Source organism: Lotus japonicus, chromosome 6, assembly GCF_012489685.1.
Source record: "Lotus japonicus ecotype B-129 chromosome 6, LjGifu_v1.2".
Taxonomy (NCBI): domain Eukaryota; kingdom Viridiplantae; phylum Streptophyta; class Magnoliopsida; order Fabales; family Fabaceae; genus Lotus; species Lotus japonicus.
Genome location: NC_080046.1, coordinates 22,612,057 through 22,618,056, shown reverse-complemented (window position 1 = coordinate 22,618,056; position 6,000 = coordinate 22,612,057).

Sequence of the window (6,000 nt, the reverse complement as noted above, 5' to 3'; positions counted from 1 at the left end):
TTCAACAATGAAAACATAATAAGGCTGGCAGAATTATGTTCTACTATTCTTCACCGGAATGCAAAGGACAAATCTATATTTGAAGATATCTTTGGTTTCACATGATTTCTTATCACGCTGAATTGTTATTGGCTCTTAACTGGGGATAATGTTATTGTTGGATTATATCTTGATGCTTATATTAATATCATCTTGTCAAAAAAAAATGTATAATATTTTTAGATTAACAAATGCATGAGTTAACTAAGGAGTTTGGAATATTCGGGAATTTCAAGTGCAGCTGATCTTGATGTAGTAAGAAGGCTACTCCCAACAAATCATTCTCCATACACACTGCTTAAGGATCGAATCCTACACTAAATTCTTAAGGAGGTCAATCATCTACCAACTAAGTTGGACCTTGTTGGTATTTTAAATACAATATTTATGGAAAATTTCAAAGTATATGTTTTCCATAAGTAATACGTTTATTAATATTTCATGAGACAATTCAGATGTATCTGATTTTTCTCTTTATCTTTCTTTCCATTTCAATGGTCTTATTTCGCTCAGTCAAATGTATAATATTAATTTAATCATGTTTCATAATTTTTTTAAGTATTCATAACTATTGTAATTAAACCTCCTTTTATTTGGTAGTGCATAAATAATGATGTATTTAGAATATGTGCATCCCTGCATTTACTGAGCGGAACCTTTATGGATGCCTTCATCTCTTTGTCATAGGTAGGGCCTTTTTAAATAATGCCCTAAAGTTCTTCTTAAAATGAGTTCTCCTTTGTGAAACTTCTCCATTTGCATTTTCATTCTGTCTTTTCATATTTCGCTTAATCGCTCCGTTACTTTTCTCTCAACTTTTTTTGTTCAACCTTGTATTTCTCCTTTTCTCTTCTAATCAGGTGAGCCTCTAACATTGTACTTCTTTTTTATGTTCCGATTTTCGCTTTAATGGGTTCACTGACTCTCTTTTATATTTTCCATTTTGCTGATGTTCTGTCTTCTTCTCCAGCGGTCTTCTCTTCTCATACAATAAGTTTCTTTCTTTTCAAATTTTAAATATTCACTTCAATGTCTTCTTTTGTGATTCTCTGTTTTATCCATGTGAGATACTTTAAAGTGTGAAGTACAAGGATGTTACAGAGAATAAAAAAGAAGACATTAAAGTGAATAAAATAAAAATTTGATGTATGAAAATAAATGGAAAAGAAAAAAACTTACTGGATGAGATTATATGACTGTTGAAGAAGAAGACATGACATTAGCAAAATTGAAAAGATAAAAGATACTGAGTGATACAATTGAAGTAAAAATCAGAACATGAAAATAAAGTACGATGTAAGACATACAACATCATGTGGGGAAACCTCTTATCACCTTACCTTTTGACACATAGATTTAGAATACAACCGTCGATGTAACCCTTGCCAATACCTACAAAAACAAAAATCAAAGCACCAACTAAATTATGTCCAAACACACACCAGAGAAGATCTATGTCCATTAGAATTCAGAAACATACCCATGTTAAGTATATGGTGATGAAAACCTAACCTTAACTCAACTTTTGATATATTCAAATCAACTTCCCCAACAAACTCATATACAAAGCTTCCAGTTTGAATGTAAGACCAAATCCTGTAACCCCAACCCTTTCTTTCGATCTTATAAATAGCTAGCTGGAATTGAACACGCAAAACATTAGGATGTGGATGATTCATCAAGCTTATCCTCTTAATCATTACTATGATTTCATTTTATATCATTCAAATTCTAAAGTAAAAATATTCCTTTTACATATAGACTAACATAATTTTTTAAATTCAAACTATAATTATCAGCCTTAATTTTTTCAATTTTAGTTATGAAATTTATTAGTTATTGAAGGGCAATGGTGGGGGAGTGTGGTACGGTCGCAGGTCCTCAGTGGGTGTGAAATATTGCTTTTGTTCGAGATTTTCTGGGTTGGGAGAGAGAACAATATCATGATTTGCAGGCACTTCTTCAGACTTTGGTTCCTAAACAGGGGGAGAGGGCGTATGCTGATTCGCTCATTTGGAAACATGATAATATGGGCCTTTATAGTGTTAAATCTATGTGTGCAGTAGTAGAAGCTCGGTGGTTCACTGAGGACGGATGGTCAGTACCTCAAATCTTAAGGCCTATTTTACCTTCCAAAATTGCTTTATTTTTGTGGCAGGAACAGAAGAACAGAATAGCTTCTAAGGAGAATCTGGCACAAAGAGGGGTAGTCTTACAGAATGGTGCGTCCTGCATATTTTGCTTGTCTACAACAGAGACGGTGGCTCATATTTTCTTGCATTGTCCGAGAATTTGGATGTTATGGACAGCTGTGTTACACAGAGAGAGCATTTCCTGGTCTGCTTCAGCATCAATTTCGACATTGCTGGCTGAATGGGGTGCGTTGCGTAAAAGTACCTCAATAATTTTATGGGATTTGATTCCTTATGCATTATGCTGGGAGATATGGATGGCACATATTAATGTGATTTTCTATGATAAAATTTTTGATCCACAAGCCATTTGGGAGTCTCATGTATTTTTAATATTTACCTGGATGAGAGCTTAGTGGCAAGATTGTCCTTATGATGCAAATAAGTTTGCAAGGGGTTTCACAAAAATTGATGTACATGCTAAGGTTAGCTCGCGGCCTGTCATACCTTGGAAACCACCTCAAGGATTGTCTCTGAAATTCAATGTGGATGGTTCTTTCCAATCGGGAAGGGCGGGAATTGGGGGAATTTTGAGGAATAATGTGAGGAAGGTGGCTGGGAAATTCTCCAGAAAGGTGGAGGTAAAACGTGCGGATGAGGCGGAGGTTTTAGAAATCTTGTATGCCTTATTATTTTGCCAATAGTTCATGGTATATTCGGTAGAAATTGAGAGTGACTCAAGTCTTGCAGTGGAATGGGTGTGCGGGACAAAAAACAGACCTTGGAGTTTAACTAATGAGTTGAATATGATTGACTATTTACTTCCATTGGTGGCTTGTCGTGGGGTATCACATATTTTGAGGGAGGGGAACATGTAGGCGGATGAGTTAGCAAAGGAGGGATGTTCTCGTGAGGAGCCAATTTGGCATTATGTTGGTCACCAAGGCTGACATAACAATTTTGGTATTTTCTTTTGATACTGATTTTTTGCAGGGCAGTAAACTAACTGAGTGTGGAAATTCCGGCCATATTTTGCTGCTGTTTTTGCTGTTTGGAGTTGCTGGATGCCGTTTTGCTGTTTTGCTGTTTGCTGTTTTCTGCTGTTGCTGTTGCTGTTGCAGATTTCTGCTTTGTTGTTGCTGAAGCTGCTGTTGCTGTTCCTTTGGTCTGTTTTGCTGTTTGTTGGTTGCTGTGTTTGGAGTTTCTGGATGCTGTTTTCCCGTTTGCTGTTTTCTGCATTTGTTGTTGTTGTTGTTGTTGTTGTTGTTGCTGCTGTTTCGTCTGGTTGCTATTTCTATTAGCTGTTTTGATGCTACAGAGATTGGAATACTGCTGTTTTTACTGTATACGAATTTCCAGTTGCCGTTTGGGCTATTTCGCATGTTTTATAGATGCATGGTGGCTTTCCCAAGTTGGTGGTACTCTTTTTCCTTGTTGGGTTTTTTCCCAATGGGTTTTTCTCAGTAAGGTTTTAACGAGGCTCCTTCTTGGGAACATGTTAAAAGCGATCATGCGGGTTGGTGGTGGGTTTGGTGCACTTTTAAGCACTTGGTTTGTCAGGAACCATTCTGTTTCAGATTGTACGTTACTCTTGCCTTGAGTTATTTTGGCTCAAGCATTTTCTTAATAATATTCATTTCGTTTTCAAAAAAAATATATATAAATATGAGCATTGATTATTTAATTGCATAAGTACTAAAAATAAAAAAATTAAGCTTTGATGACCCGGGTTTAGTAGTATTTTTAGGGTCATGTCTTTGTAGGTCTTGAGTTTTTTTTCTTTGTCTCATGTAGTGCTTCATGCATTCTCATGCATTTTTATCTTTATTTGAGTTTTTGTTTGGTTTTAGTAATTATATAGTTTTATAAGGGTCTTTCTTGTATTTTTATAGATTCTAGGACTTGCATTTGTTTTCCATGGAATTGTGAGGACTATTGTGCTTAAAAGCCCTTTGAATTTCTTGCTATTTTCACTTGTCTTGGTCCTTTAGTGCTTCAGCAGATAACTCATGGAAAAGGAAGGCCAAGATGCAAAGGAATTGAAGGAAGCATTCAAAGGAGGAGTTACAAAAGCTGAAAAGTCACCAGAAACGTGAAGCTGGTGCTCAAGCGCCCTCACCTGGCGCTCAAGCGCCAACACTCCAGAAGCTTGGAGCCTTGCATCTGTTATAGGGGCGCTCAAGCGCCCCAGATCAATGCTTGAGCGCCCGGCACAGCAGAAAACACGTTTTTTTGCCTATAAATAGGATTCTAGTCATTTTCTCTGGTATCTTTGATATACTTTGTAAAATTCAGAGGTAGAGGATCATCTAGGAGAGTGAGAGAAAGCTTCCAAGCTTGTGTTCAAGGTTCTTAGCCAAGCATGACTCTTGCCATGCTTGGCTAATCTCTCTTCTTTTACTTTGGTTTTCTTGTAAGACTTTTCCTTTTAAGTTATAATCTTAAGTTCTTTCCCACATGTTCTTCTTCTTTCCTTGAATCCCATATCCATGCTTTATGTTTCAAGTTAGAACATGTGCTAGCTTTATGCTTTTCTATAATAGAACGTAAGTTTGTTATAGATTAGGGACTTGTTGTGGGATTACCTCTTCTATGCTTGCTACTAGGAATAGAGGAAGGGTTGGGGTTTGTTGGCCTGAACTTTATAATCTTTATGCTTCAAACAAATGTTTAAGTACGCAAGGAATTGGGCTTATCTTTTGGTTTGAAAGAATTATCTATGCGAGGCATCGATAGGTTGTTGCTTAGGCTATAACATCAAGGAGAGATTCATGGGAACATGTGCTTAGAATGATGTGCTTGAATTGATTAGTTGAGCAAGAACCCAAAGTAAATCACTCTTTCTTTTCATTCTCTGTTTCATTTCTGAATTTATATTTTCTTTTTCCTTATTACTACTTCGACATATGTTTGCCTCAATAAAACAAACCTTCAAACTCAAAGCTTGAACCGAATCTATTCACACACAATCCCTGTGGTTCGATATTTAAAACCGGGTGGATTCGTACACTTGCGGATTTACCAACAAGCTTTAAGCAATTTTAACCCATTTAATTGTTTCAATGTGTAGTACAATTAAGTTAAATTAAACAAAAGACAATTATGCAACAAATTAATTATTATTTATTAATATTAAATTTCTCATTTAGTTATGAAATATATTATTATATTTTTATTTCATATGATTATTGCTATTTCATTTAATTTATCATTGAATTTCAAATATAAAAATTTAAGTTAAGAATAATAATAATAATTAGTATGATTATTATTATAATTTAATATCAAATAATTATTAGATTCCACAATTAAATGATAAATTTTAATTTTAATAATTAGTCGTTTGCATATTTGCCTTTTATTTAATTTAACTTAATTGTACCACGCATTGAAACAACTAAATGAGTTGAAATTGCTCAAAGTTTAGTTTTTCTTTATTTTGTTTTTAATTCTTATGAAAATAATCAATCAATGATCATAATTATATAAAATTTAATAACTAATTAATTTCATTATTAATATTGAAAAAATTAATGCTCGCAGTTATGAGTTTGAATTTGAATAATTGTGTTAATCTACATGTAAAAGGAAAATTTTTACCTTAAAATTTGAATAATATAAAATGAAATCAACAGTAATGACTAAGAGGATAAGCTTGATGAATCATCCAAATCCTAATGTTTTGCAAATTCAATTCCAGCTAGCTATTTATAAGATCCAAAGAAAGCATTGGGGTTACAGAACTTGGTCTTACATTCAAACTTGAAGCTTTGTGAGTTTGTTGGGGAAGTTGATATGAATATATCAAAGATTGAATTCAGGTTAGGTT